The sequence below is a fragment of the Erigeron canadensis genome, chromosome 3 (assembly GCF_010389155.1).
Source record: "Erigeron canadensis isolate Cc75 chromosome 3, C_canadensis_v1, whole genome shotgun sequence".
Classification (NCBI taxonomy): Eukaryota; Viridiplantae; Streptophyta; class Magnoliopsida; order Asterales; family Asteraceae; genus Erigeron; species Erigeron canadensis.
In genome coordinates, this window is record NC_057763.1 from 13,713,650 (window position 1) to 13,735,461 (window position 21,812).

Genomic DNA, 21,812 nt, shown 5'->3' on the forward strand with positions numbered 1-21,812 from the left:
ATGTTCCCGGTTTATAACCCATGAGAAATCCCTCTTCAACCTTTGAATCAAACTTTGACTGAGGTAAATACTTCAAGAAAGTACATGGTATACCAAATGGTTCAACATTCTATAAATTCGGTTTCTTCTTATGTAGAAGCTCATAACATGTCTTATTATGACGCTTAACTACAGTAACCCTATTTAAAATATGACAAGCTCTATTCACCGCTTCCGCCCAAAACATAGTAGGAAGCCCTGAATCTGCAAAGCATAGTTCTTCCTTTCAGCAATTCCATTCTGTTGTGGTTCATACGGAGAACTGTATTGATGTTGGATTCCCTTTGACAAACAAAAGACATCCATCACATTATTCTTGAATTTAGTTTGGTTGTCGCTCCTGATTCTCTTAACACGAACTCCATAAATGTTTTCAGTTTCGACAAAGAAATTGATCAAAATTTGCGGAGTTTCATCTTTCGATTTAAGAAAGAATACCCATGAGAATCTCGAGTAATCATCTGTAACCACCAAACAGTAGTACATCCCACCGATACTTCTTACATTCACTGGACCAAATAAATCCATGTGAAGTAACTCGAAAGGATTGGCAATAGAGTTTTCTTGTTTCGGTTTATTTGCAGACTTTTGCTGTTTACCTTTTAGACAAGGTACACATTTGTCTTCCATTCCAAACCGTTTCATGGGAACGCCATCAACAAAACCATGTATGACAATGTCATTCATCTTTCGGAAATTGATATGTCCCATTCTTCTATGCCATAGTAACGATTCAGATTCATTTGCTTTTGATAACAAGCAAACAGACTCCTCTGGATTATCAACACCTAACACAAGGCCATAGATGTCTCTCTTCCGAGGAGCTTTTAGCAGGATCCAGTCTTCAGGAATAACATATCCTGATTTCAATATAAGTGCTTCTTTCTCATTAAAGTGGAAAGTGTTACCCTTGTCACAAATCTGAGAAACACTCAATAAATTATGTGATAACTGTTCCACATAATTGACTTTCTCCAGCGTAATCATCCCATTGACAACATCACCTTGGCCCGAGATGTTGCTGCCCTTGGGACCTGCGAAACTAACATATGACCCATTTACATCTTCATAATTGGACAAGACGTTCTTGTCCCCTGTCATGTGCCGAGATCATCCACTGTCAACATACCAAAGACTAATGGGCTTCCTTGGTTCTCCCTTCTGATCTGCAGCCTTGCAATCTGCCATGTATGCAACAAAGTCTTCAGTTGTCATACCTTCAGGTATCTCAAAGTTCTTCATCTGTTCTTCAATGCTCTTCATAGAAATGTCATAAACAGGATTTGACGACTTTTCCTTTTCTTCAGATGCTTTTACTGCAGTCATTTGTTCACTCTCAGATCTTACTGTTTCAGCAACATTACACATATTCTTCTGTACTATCTCAGATGCACTTTCTTCACTTGAGTACACGGCATAATCAATCGTTGCAGCTACCTCATCATATAATTCTACCATATAGGCATAATTCGAGGTATCATCAGATTGTGTATCCCATTGATAAGTACCATCTGGATTTTGAACAACAACAGCCTTTCATTCCGAACATGGTGACGAAACTGGCTGCTATGGAGTAACAGGATACGTAATCATTGCTTGCGTCTTATGATTATTCGGTGTAATACCGCCTTGATTGTAATGTTGACGACCAGCAATAGTATTATCAATCCTCTTAGGTCGTTGACACTCTCTTGCAAAATGACCAAATCCATCGCAATTATAACATTTTACCTTGGATTTGTCAAACCCTTTGGTGCCACTGCCTATAGGTCTACCAGTTCTCTGAGTGAATCGTCTGACCTTAATAGTAAGCATAGCAAGCTGCCATTGTAGATCCATTTCTTCCAAATCATCAGGATCTATTTGATTGTAATCCTCATCAATTACTGCAGGATCAGTAACCTTTCCCCCAATAAATGCTTCATGAGCATTACAAAGGATTGATCTTGTGTAAATACTTATTCTTCCTTCTGCAGAACTCATACTCATTGGCATAGAGTGAAAGGATTGTGCATTGCTCTTAACATTTGAATTTGTATTGTCATAAGCAACATATCCAGCAATACCATCAGCATTCACTATTGGTGTAGCTTCTACACCACTTAGAAATGCATTATTTCCTGAGCTGGAACTTGCTAAATGAACAGACTTAGCATGATATAAGGATGGATCTTGTGTAAAATCCGAGTGAGTGTCTTCAATCCTTCTCTTCATTTCTCTGTTCTTCAGCTTGGAGACTACCTTCTCAAAATCCCATGTACTGTATTCCTGATCATCTTGAAGTTGATGAACATAATCAGTCCAAGTTTTAGGTAGTGAATCCAGAAACTTATCAACTAGCTCAGTTTGAGGATAAACAACTTCAAAGTATGACAATTCAGTGGTCAGATGACTGAATCGAATAATAATCTCATCAAGAGATTCCCCTTTCAGTCCATTAAAGGCTTCATATTGACGCTTGAGAAGCTTGATACAGTTTTTCATCAAAGTTACATCGCCCTCACAATATCTTTTAAGAGCATCCCATAAATCCTTTGAAGTAGTGTACTTTTTAAACATATGTACACTATCTTGAGGCAATGCCATAGTTAGAGTAGACAATGCTTTTCCCTCAACAACGCATCTTTTACGTTCTTCAATAGGCATATCAGCATAAATATACCTACTGATTACTCCGTTCTTCTCATATGAAGGCCAATCAAAACCTTCAGTTATTACTAGCCACATTTCCATGTCAGTGAGACGAATGTAGTCTTCAAAACGTCTCTTCCACATCCAATAATTTTCCATACAGAAAAGCTTTGGAGGTGTATTACCTCGACCAACCTCATGATCATGCATGATCATCTGGCTGATAAGTAAGGCATTGGGTGAGTTTGCGGCAGCTGGTAAAGAGTCATTTCGAATCTTTTGGTAACAAATTAAACAAAATAATACTAAGTTCGTATGATACGAAGTACACTTGGCACGAAGGACGATGTATACGTGGTATGAAGTGAAACACGAAGTACACTTCAAACGAAGTAAAACACGAAGTACACTACCCACAAAGTGAAACACGAAGTACACTACGCACGAAGTGAAACACGAAGTACACACGTCACGACCTAAGTCACGAAGGGTAGTTCGTGTTGATGTGGCACGAAGAGAAGTTCGTGCAGACGTGGCACGAAGTAAACACGAAGTTACTGGATGACGTAAGCACGAACGCGAAGTACACCTCGTGCTGACGTAAGCACGAAGTGACACGAAGAAGATTACGAAAATGATAATTAACACGAATTTCAACCGAATCTGCAATCAATAGCCAATCAAACGATCTTAAACCTTCTGGTAATCAACCTTAGGGCTTTGATACCACTTGTAAGGTGCCCTATTGATGCATGGATCGTAATAAGACGTCATTCGTTATGTCAGGAGTGCGGAATCATCTTGAGATAACTAGATTACTATTGCCTTTTGTTAATTAATAAGTAATTAATTAACCCAAGGAGATGCACAAGGCTTGTGGTTCGTGTAGAAGATCACACGAAGGAACAAATAACCTTAGCTCGTTAATTCGTGAATATCTCTCAAGATTTCGTCAATCATTCACCTAATTTTGTAGATTAGGTCTTGTATTTATACTAGTTAAGTATTGGATCGTGTGGGCTTAGGCTTTAATTACGTATTTGGCCCGAAACAATAAACAATCGTTCTGCACGAGGGACGACCCTTTGTTCTTTGTTTGACTCGTACATAACATCCAATCACCGTTTAAGTGTTCTATGACACTTATAAACCTTGATTCTATGTTCTTGTACCTGTAAAACAATATATAACACACAAATACAATACACACAAGTTCGAACGTAATCATTAAATATCAACACAAGTTCTTATTTAAATGATTACACACAAGTTCCTAAAAACATAAACGATAATCAAATCTATGTTGCGATTGTCACAACGAATCTGCATCTACAAGAATTAACGATTACAAGTCGTTATAAGGCCCGATTTTTTCTTTTACCTCGCGTGAACAGTAACTCAGACAAACCATGAATTAGATCCTTGATTTTTTTGATGATTTGGACTTAAATTGGACTTAAAATTAGATTAATTGATGTTTAAACATATTAAATCTAACAAAACTTTAAGAAACCAAGTGTTAAATCAAGATTAATCAAATAAATTTGTGTTTCGGTCACTATTCACACGAAGAACACGAACCAACTTCGTGTTCATCTAAATTGAATCCGTTTCGATTTTTAGTTTTTCTAGGCATACATGAACCATAAACAAGTCCACGATGATGTTTTAGATTAATTTTAACATCATATGGAGATGTTTTGTACTTCGTGTAACTGGGTTTCATGCTTGGCTCGTGCTGACGTCACGACAAAGGAAATCCTCCTTGTGATGATGTCATCACGAAGCAGACGAGCCAAAACCCTATTTTTTAATTTCATTTATTCTAATTTTTGTTTTTCTTGTCGTTTTTGTCTGTTTTTGTGCAGGTATGGCAGGACAAGGTAATAACGCTCGTGTGTTCGTCAAGGAGCACAATGTTGCACTCGATCTCAGCATTACACAGACAGGGTGCACTTCAGAATTTCATGGTGTCCTACAATTTCTTGCACGTTCTCGTGTTCATTTTGCAGTAACAGAGAACCGTCCGTTGGTGATTAGTCTCATTCGGGAGTTTTGGAACTCAGCACGTTCAGTGCAGATGGGTGCTCATACATACATTCACACTACTATTAGAGGACATTCTTTCTCATTTTCGGCTGGAGACTTACGGACGATATTACACTTGGGTGATGTCGAGATAGAGCAAGGTCCGACTGAGTTTTCTGAGGAATTCTGCGACGGTGCTCTACGTCGTATGGGGTATACTGGAGCTATTTCTCACCCATACTTCAAGAATCATCTTCGTGGCAAATGGAAGCTTCTTGCTTACTATTTCTTGAGGGCCATTAGTCATCGGAGTACAGGCTAAGACCAGATGAATATTCAGAATGCTTCTCAGATGGTTGCCTTGGTGCTGAACAAGCCATATAGCTTTTCTCAGTACATTTTTGATAATTTGGAGAAGCAGTTGAGGTCATTTAGTACAGACAAGAAATTCTTTCTGTTTCCAAGATTTGTGATGATCATAATTCGTCACTTTGTAGCTGATTTGCCATTTGACGGTCCTACGTTCACTTTAGGTCGTCTTACTTATAAGGCATTTGTTGAAAGTTTGAAGCACTTGTCGGGTAGAGATCATCCGATACATGTTGATAATCCATCATTGTTCGGACACTTGATCAATCCTAACTATGTTGCACCCAGACAAGGTTGGGAGGATGAAGAACCCGTTGCTGTTGCTGCTGCTGGTGATGATTAGGCTAGAGAAGATCCTCATGAAGAACGAGCTGATCAGTTTGAGGGACTTAATGATGTTCCTCTATATGCTGGAGATCTGGAGCATGATTCAGATATGGATACTCTCATGGAGGATATTGATGATCCTACAAATCTTGTACCACCATCTACTGGAGTCTCTACTTCTACCTCTGCTCCAGTTGATGTTGATGTTGGTCCTTCTGAAGTCCCGGTTAATGTTGTTGAGGATTCAGAAGATGAAGAAGAGGAAGAGAGGTTGTCAAAGCGAAGAAGAAGACATGCAAGATCTCAAGCTGAGGTTGATAGAGAGTTTGCTGCTTCTGGTGTTGTTATTGGGGAGAGAAGGTCGAGACCAAAATTTATAATAAGAGGACTTGGTTCTCGCGCACAAGTTGTTACTGAGGCTACAACTGTTATGATTCCTACTGCTCCGGAGTCTACAGTTCGTCAAGAGCCAGAGCCAACACTTGTTGCTCCTAGGTCTTCGTCTGCTCCTATTCAGGCTACAGTTCCTGTTTCTACTATAATTGGACGTCTGTTGGCTCCTCTACAAAGACCACATATGCCTCCCACAGGAACTTTTAGTGCTCGTATGCTTTCGTTTGAAGCTACGATGCCACCTCAGGTCTCTACATCTGATGTTGCTTCTACGTCACGTCCAGTTGCTCCGGTTCAAGTGCAGCTGAGTCGTTTGTTTTCAGAGAAGAAGATGTTGGAGATGAGGGTCACAGCTTTGGAGAGTCAGCTAAAGCTCCAAGCTGCTAAGCATCAAGAAGAGATGGACGTAATGAGTGGTTGTAAGGATGATGAGCTAGCAAGTAAGTTAAGAGATGATGATCATGAAGATCAAGATCCAGCTCAAGGTCCTAATCAAGCATAACCAGATGTTGGTGAGCCAGAGAATAGAAGTCAAGGTCAAGATACTGTTGGTGATGCTATGGATACAGAGACTGTATACATTCAGGGGGAGTCATCAAGACAAAGAGAGTCAGAGATTGCTGGTACAGCTGGTGCTAGTACTTCTAGGACTCAGGATAAAGGCAAAGCTGTGATGACCGCTCTAGATGCAGATCCTGATGATCCAGATAACAATGATGATGGGGAAGATTCCAATTCAGGTAACTCCGATTCTAATTCTGATAGAATAGAAAGGGATATAGTGAATGATCCTCATAATCATATAGAAAAAGAAAATCTTAGCAAAGGAAAATCTACTCAGGATAGTGAGTCAACTAAGACTGATTCTACTACCAATGCCTCTACAGAGTTAGATTTGCACCCATTAATTGTGCATAGACTAGAAAAGAGATTGGGATATGATCCACAAGCTCATATGAGAGCTAGAGCAGAGATTATAGATTATGATGATTATTATGATCCATGATCACTTAGGGATCAAATGAAAGAACAGTCAGGGTTAACTCATACATCTTCAGAGTCAGAGTCAGATCCGGATTCAGATTCGGATTATGAACCTTAGTGCTAATGATTTTTATTTTTTGTTTTTGTAATAACTATAAGATAAATATGAATGTATTTGTTACATTATATTTATGATATAATATTATTGTTGTAAGTTAAAATAGATAAAGATTATAAGATAAATATTAATGTAATTGTTGCATTATATTTATGATATAGTATTATTTATTTTAATTTCTTTTATGTATTTATAATATTTTATTATGTCTTGACTTATGATTTATGTTCTTTATCTTTGTATATGTAAATCGTTTGAATTGCAGATAAGCTTCAAAGGATAGGTGCATTGGACGATCTTGATGCTGAAGAAGATCTAGAAAGTATCGATGATGAAGATTTGGAAGAAGGAGAGTTCATTACTTCAGAAGCTGATAGAAAACGGTTGGTTGAGACACCTTATGACTTTGATCGTGTCTTTAATGAAGATGAAGTCATTCAAGTTGAACCAATAGCTGAAGTGGAACATCTCAATCTCAATCCAATCAGAGATAGTCCAGATGAACCTAAGAATGCTGCAAGTTTGAGATTTGTTGTATATGCAAATATAGTTGATGAAGGACATGATAATATTTTTTATCTATTCTGGAATATAGATGTTACGCGAGAGTTTGAGCTTGGAAGATTTAATATACCTTCGGTGCAGCAAGATCATGAGTTTATTATTAATAGACTAATTCCATGTTATAAAGGACACACTGGTTTGATGATACGTGATACGTATAAACCATCAATGTTTTGGGAATATATCTCAGACAAGGATGCACCCAAATACTTCTCAGTGATACAAAGTTGGTTCTATGATCACAGAATCAAATTGTTTATTATCAAGAGAAAGGAGGGATGTCAGTACATGTCAAAGACATTTCCACTCTCTCAGTGATTCTGACATGATAGATTTGGGAAGACGCTGGTTCGTTAATCTTCAGAGCAATGGACTTGCAGATTTCTACTGGAATAGATTCAGAGATGAAAGAATTAAGTATTTCAGTGATAGAGGTCTGAAGCTAGAAGAAAGGTTGATAAAGCCAACACCCCTGAAGAAGATTAAGAATCTAGATGGCACATTTCGTTTTAAACAACGAAGGATTAAATGTGTTAAGAATGTTCCTGCTATCAAATGGGATCAAGATATGCTGACAAAGATGACATTTTGGCAAATAGATATCAAGTCAGGCGAAGCACAGATGTTTGTTGATGATTCACAAAAAAAAATGTTGCTACGCATGTATGATCCAATGCAAGTTGTTAATTTGTCAAGAGGTGATCAGAGAAGACTTTTGGATACACCTTGCTCAGCAGTGGATTTTTGGAGAGTTGAAGAAAGGCGCTATCGCAACATTCTCGCACATTGTTTGCAAGAGAGAATTCATGTGAATAGCACAAGACTTTTATTTAACGGATAGATTTGAAGTTCATGTTTTGAAGACTTTAAAGAGATCTAGTTGCAATCGTCAAGGGGGAGTGTGTAGATGCAGATTCGTTGTGACAATCACAACATATATTTGATTATCGTTTATGTTTTTTTAGGAACTTGTGTGTAATCATTTAAATAAGAACTTGTGTTGATATTTAATGATTACGTTTGAACTTTAATATTATATCTGTTTGTTTTTTGTATTGTGTTTGTGTGTTATATATTGTTTTGCAGGTACAAGAACATAGAATCAAGGTTTATAAGTGTCATAGAACACTTAAACGGTGATTGAATGTTATGTACGAGCCAAACGAAGCCAAACAAAGAACATATGGGTTATCCCTCGTGTTGACGTCATCAGCATGAAGGATCAGCCTCATGCTGACGTCAGCACGAGGCAGATCGGTTTGTTTATTGTTTCGGGTCTAATACGTAATTAAGGCCTAAGCCCACACGATCCAATACTTAACTAGTATAAATACAAGACCTAATCTACGAAATTAGGTTAATGATTTTCGAATCCTTGTTAGTTATTCACGAATTTACGAGCTAAGGTTAATTGTTCCTTCGTGTGTTCTTCTACATGAACCACAAGCCTTGTGCATCTCCTTGGGTTGATTAATTACTTATCAATTAACAAAAGACAATAGCAATCTAGTTATCTCAAGAGGATTCCGCACTCTTGACATAACGAATCACGTGTTATTACGATCCACGCAACAATAGGGCACCTTACATCCATTGTCTGTAATAAATTCCAAATCTTCTACTGTGATTTCTAAACCATTAATTGTTGATTCCAATGGGATTGTGATGAATCTTAAAAATAAACCTCTTGTTCGTAAACCCCATTTGTATACCTTGAATGATACATCTAACCCAAAAAGACCCATTCAAAAGTGGGTACCTAGAAAAACTTAATTTTTTTTATTTGCAGGTAATAAAGGTCTGTGTTTAGCATTTCAAACCTGGATGCTTTTCAACACATGATCCTGGAATGAGTTTCTTTTCAAAGAAACAATCTCGAATAAGTGCTCATTACCAGTGCACTTACTTGCCTCTCCAGGTTTTGTACAAATTCTTTATCTCTTTCTCGTTCATTCATTATCTGTCAAACATTCATGCTATGTTTATGTGCAATGTGCTTAAATATCATGCAATGTTTAAGGGGGGGGGGGGGAGGATAATTCATGAATTAAGGGGGAGTCTGTGTTCTGTGTATTTGCACTATTTGAAGAGAAACTCATTGATAATTTTAGAAAACATATAAAAAAAACATATAAAAAAAAATAAAATAAAAAATTTTAAAATAATAAAAATGATAAAAATGAAAATATAAATAATAAACAAAATAATTTTTTCTTTTAAATAAAAAGTTTTTTTTTAATTTTTTGTAAATACTTATATTCATTTCGATGATAAAGCCCATGTTGAAAAACCTCAAACCCGAAATCCGAAAAGCCCAATGTTTTTGAGCCCAAAAACAAATAAAACTGGTCCATTACCCAGACCCGATCCAATGACCCGACCCACTTAACCCGACCCATCTGCCTTTCCTTCTTCTTTAAGAAGGAGGAAAATCAATTTTTCCTTTCATTATCCGATCATTAAACAAAAGTGAGGGTTTTGTTGCAAATTTCTTGCTGATCATTTCATATCATAACAACATTGTCATTTAATCACATCCACAGGTATGATTTTCAACTTAAATATAGATCTCATCTTTTTAATTTTTCTTGAAATCTCTATGTCTGTTAATAATTTGATGTTGATTAAATGAATTAGAAGCATGTATAGGATACATGTGAATAATTTTTATATGTTTAAGTGCCTAGATTTGACTTTATGAAAATTCAAAAATATGGTATCCCTGTTCTCGTAGAGAAGATGACTTCAGACGATCTTCATTGTATGTTGTGTTATGTTTGTTGATTTGTGAAAATGAAGTGTTGGTTTTAATGATTTTATAGATGTCTTGCCATGATTAGATACCATTTGGAAACATTGTGAGTGTTGTTGTGCTAGTCTGTTCGGCTCTAGAACGTGTTTGGCACAAATCATGTTAATTTCTAGGTTGTTTGGATCTAGAACAATCTTGTTCAAGATTGTTTTGGTTCCTAAACGACTTGGAAATAGGACGATCTTGCCAAGACCGTCCTAGTTCCACATTTCATGTATTTGCCTTGTAAACCCTAAGACTGAGACTAGGACGATCTTGTCAGGATCGTCCTAGGGTCTGTTAGCTGTGTGGTTGTTGAAAGTTTTGCAAATCAAATTGATGGGTAACTAAACTTTTTTGAGATCGGTTTGCTCAAAACTGATACTTATAAATGTAAGGAGAGATCATTGATTTGATTTCAACTTATATTTCTAAGTGTTAGAAATTTTCCAAAAAGAAGAAGTGAAGATTTTTTTTTCACATTGCTTTCAAGACGATCTTATAAGATCGTCTCAAAGTTTTTCCTTCACTTCCAAATATTCTCAACATATAAACCAACATAGGACAATCTTATTCAAGATCGTTTCATTTCTTTTTCCCATACTTAAACTTTTTCAAAAAGAAAAATGTTAAGACGATCTTTTCATGAGTCGACTTGTTTCTTTAACTGAGTTCAACCTCAGGACGATCTTGTCAAGATCGTCCTGGCTTTGAACACTTAGAAAATTTTTTTCTTTTCAAAATTTTTTTTCTTTCTTATTTCTTCATTTAAATTTCTTATTATCGTGTGGTGTGACAAATTGTTTTGTATTGTCATATAACTACAATATATTTGAAATACGAGGAATCGAACGCCTTTGAGTACTTCCTTATTATTCTCAAGTATATTATACTTATATGATTATACCTGTTTTTCAAAGTTATATACATATGAAAGTGTATAAAAGTACAGAGAATCGATCACCTTTGTGAACTTCTTTGTAAGTTTATATATGGAAATATGTGTTTAATTTTTCTGTGTTTATTTTCTCATATCAAGTTATTCATATAGAATATACTGAGTTGATCGCCTTTGTGAACCTCTTTGTATTTTATATAAATCATTTGTGTGAATCTTGTTATTTGCTATTCAAACATTGTTTTTTGTGTGCGTTAAACTGTTTTATGTCTTAAATCAGAAAAATAAAAATAATATGGATCATCAAGAATAGATTGAACATGATGAAGAAGTTGCACTAAATGAATCGATTGAAGAATTCTCATTGCCGGAAACACAAGTAACATGAGAAACAATAGAGTATTGTTTTAATCTTTTCAATGCTCCTGGCTTCCCAATCGTTTCAAGGATATTCCACAATCATCCACTCTCATATGCACTCACAGTTGATGTAGACTTAGCTGAAGTCTATCTTTATGATATGTGGAGATCCATCACGTTTGTTCAACCACAAGATCCATCAACTTCAAGAGCAAAAGCTAAAGTCAAATCACCAGAACTTCGTCGCCAAGGCTATTTTCAGTATCAAATACACTCTGGTGATAACACTTATGACTTTGAGTTCAATCTAGATGATTTCCGAAGAATTCTAAGGCTTTCGGAAGCAAACTCAAATGGATGTAATGATTATGACACATTTGAATCAAATGAAGTGATGTTTGTAGCCTTAATATCTCTTGGTTATGAAGGTCCTCTAACCAAAACAAAAGACTTCAAGCTGAAGAATCTTCCAAAGATTTGGTATTTTATATATTCCATTCTCAACAACTGCCTTACTCCATTCACAAGAGGCATGGATAATCTGACACAGCCGATGTTGTATATATTCTATGGCTTTGTCTTCAACCGACACTACAACATTGCTCAACTTCTGTGGGATCAGTTGATTGTATTGGTCAATGGAAAGATCTCTGCTCCCAAGAAGTATATTCCATTTATAAGATTTCTCACAACAATCGTTCGCAGTGCAATCAGAACTAAGAAAAATATTCCAAGACTTCTAGAAACTGGGAAAGTTGTCATTCATTCTTACAAGTATTTTAGAGACTCTGGAGCTCCTAACTATACTTTTCTGATTCCATCATTTCTTCTTGATATGGTTCCCGATTCCGATGATGATAAGGCTTATCTGGACTGGATTAGAAAAGTTCTGGGACCGGAAAACCTCCCGGTTCCTACCCAAACTGTGCATAGGTCACCAAGTGAGGGGTCTAAGAGAAAACGGAAAGAGCGTGAGGGAGAATCCAGTTCCAGTAGGCCCAAGAGAAAGAAACAAAAAGGTGAGATGTTTGTTTTGAAGTTGAGTAAACAGGTGCATCAAAAAAAGAAGAAGGGAAGTTCTTCAAAGAGAAAGCAATTGAAAAGAAAAACTCCAGCTGAATCTTCTTCTCCTACATCTTCTGAAGATACAATTTCTGAGTCTGGGACTCCAAGACCAATCAGATCACCACCTCCTAAAACAACAAGTGTCAGAAGATCACCATCACCAAGAACACATCACCCCAAAGACAATCATCACCGATTCATCAATCAACACCACTTCTTGAAATTATCACTCCTGAACCCCCAACAATAGATCAACCTCAATCTGTTTCAATTCAAATTCCATCATCAACCATACCTTCATCATTTATCCGATCTCGTTCACCAACATTTACTCAAGGCCGAAAGAAATCTATTCCTGTTAATATTAAAAAGAAAACTTTCACAAAATCCCACTTTGAGTATGATCGATTTGCTCAAGTATCTGAACCTGAAGGTGCGGTTCATTCTGATAATGATACATCTGATGATGATGCTAACCAGTTTGCTGATGATGTTATGGACATCCCGGAGGAACAAGGAGGGAATGAGGGAGGAGTTGAAAATGTTAGAGAGGATGTGAGCTCAGGGCTAGGTGAAAGGCAAAAAGAAAACGTTGGCCTCCAATTAGTATCAAACGTATATAAATGTCGGGTTCGCCCTAGGGTAGAAGACGAGAGCTCCCAACTCTTGCATGATCAAACCTCCACTAGCCATTCGGAAGTCTCTCTACAGACTAACGTCTCATCATTGCATGGGCAAAATCCACGTATTCCATTCCGTTCTCCTTCAGAGTCTGTGAATGTTGAAGATAAAGAGACACCTGCCCCTCTCTTGAATGTCGTTTTTGCACGTGAGTCTACTACCCCTAGGACACAAACACCGATTGTAATACCATTTGCACATCTAGGTGATGTTGCCGGAACAAACATAGAGAGATTGGCTATTGTGCCCTCTCAAGGATTGTTTGGAAGTCCTTCCATTGCTAACATCACGCCAGCTTTGAACGAAGGCGCCTTAGAGGCTAGATTGGTTGTGCGACACTATGAATTTCTTCGAGCTCAATCAGTTACGTCAGCTCTTCGTACCTTAGGCATAACAGCAAGTCTAAGTGACTCCGGAGTTATTCACCTTCATTTCCCACAAGATTCAGGTTGTGAAGCCGAATCATCAACTGTTATTCATAATCTTGAATCAACAGGAAATCCTGAGACAGTAATGATGTCTTCGGGTCACTCGGTAGACTCACTTAAGGCTACTGAAGTGCCAGATTCTGTTATTCCTCTTCCTATTGAATCTCAAAGGTTGGTATCCCAGTTTGTTTAAGGGATTGAAGAAGGTCAGAGAAGTGCATTGCTTGTATCTAGAAATATTTTAACCGGAAAACTTCCTGCCACCGAAACAAGATCATCACTGAGATTACTTACTGGTGGTGCTTTACATATTGGTACTCCAGTAGCATCTTCAATACCAATTCGTGCAACAACAACACCCCCATCTATTCAAAGAACATCACCAATAACAACAATGCAAACTACAACAACAATTCCATCATCTCCACTTCAATCAACACCAATAATTCCATCAATTCTACCAACAACAACATCTACACCAATTACTCAATCTTTCCCTGATCCCAGTTCACCACATCATTCTTCCAGTTCTTCTTCCGAATCTTCTAATTCTGCTGAATATCTAAGTGATTGCTCACCAAGACGTCTTGCCACCAGTGGTCTGTCAACCAATACTCTTATTATTGCACTCATGCATCGGTTGAGATCTGAGGAACCAAATCTGACTGTTCACAAAAGATCTATTTTTCATTCACTTCTTGCTTATTTATCGTTTAGAGGTACTCAAATAGAACATCAAGCTGAAGCTGAAGCTCTTCGAAAGTGAATCAATGAGCTTGATCAACAATGTCGACCGGCTACTATCTTACAAAGTCGGGATGATCAAGATCCTGATGATCAACCCGAGGGGGAGAATATTGGAGATAGTAGAGAAGGTCATGAGATGACACAAGCCTTAGGTGGTCAAGAGAATATTGCTCAAGATATTAGTCAAAAAGAAAATCAAAATCAAGAGATGGCTGAACAGTTAAGAGTTACAAACCTAAGAGAGTTAGAAGTAGAAGTTGAAAATCAAGAAATACAGAGTTCAGATCCTCTAGCTACTTCTTCTCAAGTTCAAGATCTAAGTGTTGTCCAACGATCATCATCACATGTTCATAATTCTGATTCGGATGACTTGCCTCCACTTATCAGTTACATATCTCAATACTATTCTACAACGTCAAGTTCTGATAAATCAAGTGATCCTAATCCATTTCAGCCAGGAAATGGTACTGATGATGATTCTGATTCTGATTCAGATAATTCTGATGATGCGCCAACAAGTGCTACTGTTTCTCAAGAAAATTATGGAGAAGATATCTTTGAAGAGATAGTCTATGATCTGAGGAATACAGAAAATCTTGAGACTCCGAGAGAGCTTGGTCTAGGAGTTAGACACCTAAGAGTCTCTCAAAACAGAATTTGGGAGATTAATGAGGGTTATTTCATTGAGAATTATGCGCAGATTCTGGATTTGAGCACAGACCAGAAGAGATTGTATGCAGGGCAAGATACCTTGAAGAAAGAGCCTTTCAAATCTATTGCTCACCTGATGAAAGACTCAAAATGACCTTGAACAGATTAAGGGCATTCTTTCTGTTCAGACACCAAGGTCAAAGAGATGCATACTTGGAGATGATGAATGCAGAAAGTTCTGCGAGAGCTGATTGGTGGTATCAGCAAATCCAAATACCAATCACAAGTGTGTTACAGTTGTTTGCTCCTATCAAATATCACAATCAAAGACTTGTTCGTTTCAAAGTTCGCCGAGCTGATGGCCGTATCTATGTCGTTCAAGAAGAATCCTTTCAACACATGCCAATCTCTGACATCCTTTTTCTCTACAATCAATATGCTTATCTGGTTATCAAGACTGCAGATCAACTTGTAGCATATGAAGCATTGAAAAGTCATATACAATCTTTGATCGGATTTTATGAATTCAATGACTTTCAGATTGGTTTAGAGAGAAGGACAAGAAGAATTAACCTCACAAAACCGAATCAAAGAGCTGGAGGTTATGAGTTAGATTCTTATCAAATTAGAGATCCAATTGAAGATCTGGATGGATTTGTCTTCATTAATAGTCTCAAGAGAAAGATCTTCGTTCATGCATCTGATTTTCCCAAGTATTCAGATGGCACTTTGAAATATTGTTTATTCTTCTTGAGAGCAATACATGAAAATGCTAACAATAATGAAGATGAAGACATCAAGGCTCAGAGAGAAAGTCATATAAGACGTATCCAAGATACTCTTAATATGCGTCAAAGGATAAGAGATCTTATTGTCACCAGGACTCCCAAGCCTAAAGAAGGAATCATTCACACCGAGACAGGTTCAAGGGTTCTTTGGAATCCAAGTCATGAACGTGGTCCTCACAATATTCCTCCTGTGAACTTTCAAGACAATATCAGGTTGCCAGATGAACGTCCTGAAGGTGATAACTGGCATTTCATTCCCAAGAAGTATTGGAATAATTCTTGGAATAGCTATAAGAAGAGAGCCTTTTGGAGTTCAAAGATTGACAAGCCATCAACCTCAAGTGCAACTCAAAGATACAAGAAAAGGAAGAACAAACAAAGACGAGGGAACAAGAGAATGAGAAACCAAAGGAACTGATGGTGGACAACCCAGCACTAAGGGGGAGAATGTTAGAAATATAAAAAGTGCTTAGTTGTATTTCTAGACTTTGTATTTTTGTATGATTATTACAAGGTTGAGGGGGGGCTTGTGTTTTATACCTTGAGTATAAATATCCCTCAAGCCTTCATATTTCATAACCTTTTGTAACCTTGGAACACATTCTGGCAATACAATCTTCCAAGCTTTCTACACACACATACTTTTCTCTCTAAAGAACACACACTAACACACACACTTCCACCATTGTTGATCACCTTACTTCCGCATCCGAACACGAATCAATTTAATAAGTGTCAGTTTGTGTGTCAAACTAGTTCTTATTGCACGAGAGATTTGATAAGCATTAAAAGTTATAATTCTTAGTGAATTATATAAGTCTTGTTGCTTACCGTATAAATGTTTAAAAGATGGATTTTCTAATTAATACATAAGTTGTTTAATGTAGAAAATGAAATGGATTTGAAATTGAAAAGTCAAAATGTTTTTGAATGTGTTTCAAGTAAATTTTTCAAAATTTCAATTGTTTTTTGGTTGATAAGTATGCTTGACAAAGATTGGATTTGCCTTAGATCTTGTAATGATTGCTAGGTTAAGATTTTGGTTGTTTTGCATATTTATGATATTTTATTGATTTTTGTGCATTGATGAAGTTTGTTAAGTGTGCAGGTTACAGATAATAAACTCATTTTACAATGAAACTGGCATCAAAATTTCAGATTGTGATTGAAGGCAAAAATTGTTTTCGCTTGCTTATAGAATTGCATTGCGATGGACAATAAAGGGTGCTCAGAAATTACAAGAACTGTGCTACAAGGATGGATTGCCTTGTATTTAATAACCTAAGACTTAGTGTGATAGGTTATAATTGTATTATCAAGATCACAAACTAAGATGTAATGTGTTAGGTTGTTGATATGATATTTTGATGTATTGTAATGCATTATACATTATATATGTTTTGATGTAAGTTTGCAATTGTTTAAGGTTAAACATCAATGAAGAAATGATCGATTTTATGTCAAGATAATAATGTAAGATTTATTTGATACATTATGGTAGTGACAAGTTAGTATCGATGATTTATGATTGCATATTCGAGTAGATACAGGTTTTTAGTAACGAGTATCTACAGGTTTATGTTTCTGAAATTTTTGTAGTTTTCCTTAATAAGTTTTCTGGAAAATTTACAAAATTTGGCTAAAAAAAGCAGTTCATGTGTTTTAAAACTGAAAATTTGACTTTTTTTGTGCTGACGTTAGCATGCCTCGCGCTAACGTCATCACGAAGCCCACAAACTTAGTGTTCGGCCCGACCCACAAAGCTCCGAATTTAAGTATGGGTTTTAACCTTTCATTAATTACCTTTTAATCAAAAATTAACCCTAAGTAAATCACACGAACTTGCCTCCCTCGTGCGCATTATTCATTCGTATCTCTTTTCGATCGATTTCATCCTCTTTTCGTGTTTGTTACTTAGATTTGTTGGTACTTTCACAATCTGTGATTTATTATTGATGTTTTGACTATAAGAACTAACGATTTCATGTCGTTATAATGCCCAAATTTTGAATCCTCTTCGCGTGAACAATAACTAGGACGAACCAAGAATTTAATCTTCAATTTTTGATATTTGGACTTAAAATTGGATTAATTGATGTTTGTACACTTTAAATCTAACATAAGTTCATGTTAACATACTTAAAATCAAGACTAATTGAAGATAGTATGTTTCGGTCACTATTCACACGAAGAACATCAAGAACACGAACCACTTCGTGTTCATCGAATTTGTTTCGATTTTTTACTTTTTGGGCATACACGATCCATAAACAAGTCCACGTTGATGATTTTATTTGATTAACTCATCAAATGGAGATGTTTTTACTTCGTATTTCAGGGTTTCATTTGAAGCTCATGCTGACGTCACGACGAAGAAGATCTTCCTTGTGATGAAGTCATCACGAAGCAGACGAGCCAAAAACCCTAATTTTTGTTTTTTAATTTCTAACTTTTTCTTGTTCTTGTCGTTTTTGTGCAGGTATGGCAGGACAAGGTAATAATGCTCGTGTGTTCCTTTGTTTGCTGATCAGTTTGAGGGACTTAATGATGTTCCTTTGTTTGCTAGAAATTTGGAGGATGATTCAGATATGGATGCTCTTATGGAGGATATTGATGATCCTGCAAATCTTGTTCCACCAACTTCTGGAGTTTCTACTTCTACCTCTGCTCCAGCTGGTGATGTTGCTGGTCCTTCTGAATTGCCTATTAATGTAGTTGAAGATTTAGAAGATGAAGAAGAGGTTGAAAGATTGCCGAAGCAAAGAGGAAGACAAGGAAAAGGAGTTGATGCTGTGGAGAGACTTCCAACTTCTCAGCGATCTCAAGCTGAAGTTGATAGAGATTTTCCTATGTATCAAGCTGCTATGGAGAGGTCTCATGCACCTAATATTGGTGATACTCCATCAGTTGCTGCTTTAAGAGCTTCAGTTGTTGATGTTCCTGTTTCTATGTCTAATACTTCTGCTGGTATTGTTGTTGGGGAGAGAAGGTCGAGACCAAAGTTTATTATTAGAGGAGTTGGTTCTCGCGCGCAAGTTGTTACTGAGGCTACAACTGTTACGATTCCTACTGCTCCGGAATTTACAGTTCGTCAAGAGCCAAATCCGACAGTTGCTGCTAGACCTTCGTCTGCTCCTATTCAGGCGACAGTTCCTATTTCTACCATAATGGGACGTCTGTTGGCTCCTTTGCAACGACCTCAGATGCCTCCCGCAGGAACTTTTAGTGCTCGTATGCCTTCGTTTGAAGCTACGATGCCACCTCATGCCTCTACATCTGATGTTGCTTCTACGTCACGTCCAGTTGCTCCTGTTCAAGTGTAGCTGAGTCGTTTGTTTTCTGAGAAGAAGATGTTAGAGATGAGAGTCACACCTTTGGAGAAGCAGATAAAGCTTCAAGCTGTCAAGCATCAAGAAGAGATGGACTTAATGACAACACTTGTTCATTCTGTTGGTTCTAGACTTGACCAATTCTTGGCTCAAGGAGGAGATAAAAGTAGTTGTAAGGATGATGAGCTTGCAAAGAAGACTAGAGATGATGATCATAAAGATCAAGATTGAGCTCAAGATCCAAATCAACGACAACCAACAGATGGTGAGCCAGAGAATAGAAGTCAAGGTCAAGATGCTGCTGACGATGCTATGGATACAGAGACTACAAATATTCAGGGGGAGTCATCAAGACAAAGAGAGTCAGAGATTGCGGGTACAGCTGGTCCTAGTACTTCTAGGACTCAAGATAAAGGCAAAGCTGTGATGGCCGCTCCAGATGCAGATCCTGATGATCCAAATAATGATGATGATGAGGAAGATTCCAATTCAGGTAACTCCGATTCTAATTCTAATAGAATAGAAAGGGAGAATCGAGAAAAGATAGTGAATGATCCTCATAATCATATAGAAAAAGAAAATCTTAGCAAAGGAAAATCTACTCTGGATAGTGAGTCAACTAAGACTGATTCTACTACCAATGCCTCTACAGAGTCAGATTTGCACCCTTTAATTGTGCATAGACTAGAAAAGAGATTGGGTTATGATCCACAAGTTCATATGAGATCTAGAGCAGAGATTATGGATTATTATAATTATTATGATCTAGGATCATTTAGGGATCAGATGAAAGAACAGTCAGGGTTAACTCATACATCTTTAGAGTCAGAGTCAGATTCAGATTATGAACCTTAGTGCTAATGATTTTGGTTTTTGTAATGATTATAAGATAAATATGAATATATTTGTTACATTATATTTATGATATAATATTATTGTTGTAAGTTAAAATAGATAAAGATTATAAGATAAATATTAATATAATTGTTGCATTATATTTATGATATAGTATTATTTATTTTAATTTGTTTTATGTATTTATACTTTTGTGTCTTGACTTATGATTTTTGTTCTTTATCTTTGTATATGTAAATTGTTTGAATGCAGATAAGCTTCAAAGGATAGGTGCATTGGACGATCTTGATGTTGAAGAAGACATAGATATGGAAGAAGGAGAGTTCATTACTTCAGAAGCTGATAGAAAAAGGTTGCTTGATATACCTTATGACTTTGATCGCGTCTTTAATGAAGATGAAGTCATTCAAGTTGAACCAATAGCTGAAGCAGAACATCTCAATCTTAATCCAATCAGAGACAGTCCAAATGAACCTAAGAATGCAGCAAGTTTGAGGTTTGCTGTATATGCAAGTATAATATATGAAGGACATGATAATATGTTTGATCTATTCTGGAACATAGATGCTACGCGAGAGGTTGATCTTGGAAGATTTAATAAACCTTCGGTGCAGCAATATCCTGAGTTTATTATTAATAGACTGATTCCAGGTTATAGAGGACATACTGGTTTGGTAATACGTGATTCGTATAAGCCATCCATGTTTTGGGAGTTTATCTCAGACAAGGATGCACCCAAGTACTTCTCAGTGATACAAAGTTGGTTCTATGATCACAAAATAAAATTGTTTATTATCAAGAGAAAAGAGGGATGCCAGTACATGTTGATGAGTCAAAGACGTTTCCACTCTCTTAGTGATTCTGATATGATAGATTTGGGAAGACAATGGTTCGTTAATCTTCAGACCAATGGACTTGCAGATTTCTACTGGAATAGATTCAGAGATGAAAGAATTAGAAATTTCAGTGATAGAGGTCTGAAGCCAGAAAAAAGGTTGATTAAGCCAACACCTTTGAAGAAGATTAAGAATCAAGATGGCACATTTCATTTTAAACAACGAAGGATTAAATGTGTTAAGAAGGTTCCCGCTATCAGATGGGATCAAGATATGCTGACAAAGATGACATTTTGGCAAATAGATATCAAGTCAGGCGAAGTACATATGTTTGTTGATGATTCACAGGAACAAATGTTGCTACGCATGTATGATCCAATGCAGGTTGTCAACTTGTCAAGATGTTAGAAATCCAAAAATAGTGATAAATTGTAATTTAAGTTAGTGGACGTTGTTGTTGTTAAGACATGGTGAAATGATTTCTAAGGATGAGGGACTAGGAGTGTCAATTAGCTTAATAATAGATTTTAGACTATAAATACCCTCAACTCCGTAGAAATCATAAGCCTTTTATCCATTTTTACACATACAACAAAAACAGATCGTCTATTTCTTTCTCTCTCTAGAAAATCACACACACTAAACACACCAAGAGCACACATACTTGAAACGCCATTGTTGAGATCGAATCAATAGCAGAAATCGTGTTGTTACACAAGAGGTGATCAGAGAAGACTTTTGAACACACCTTGCTCAGCAGTGGACTTTTGGAGAGTTGAAGAAAGGCGCTATCGCAACATTCTCGCACATTGTTTGCAAGAGAGAATTCATGCGAATAGCACAAGACTTTTATTTAACGGATAACTTTGAAGTTCAAGTTTTGAAGACTTTAAAGAGATCTAGTTGCAATCGTCAAGGGGGAGTCTGTAT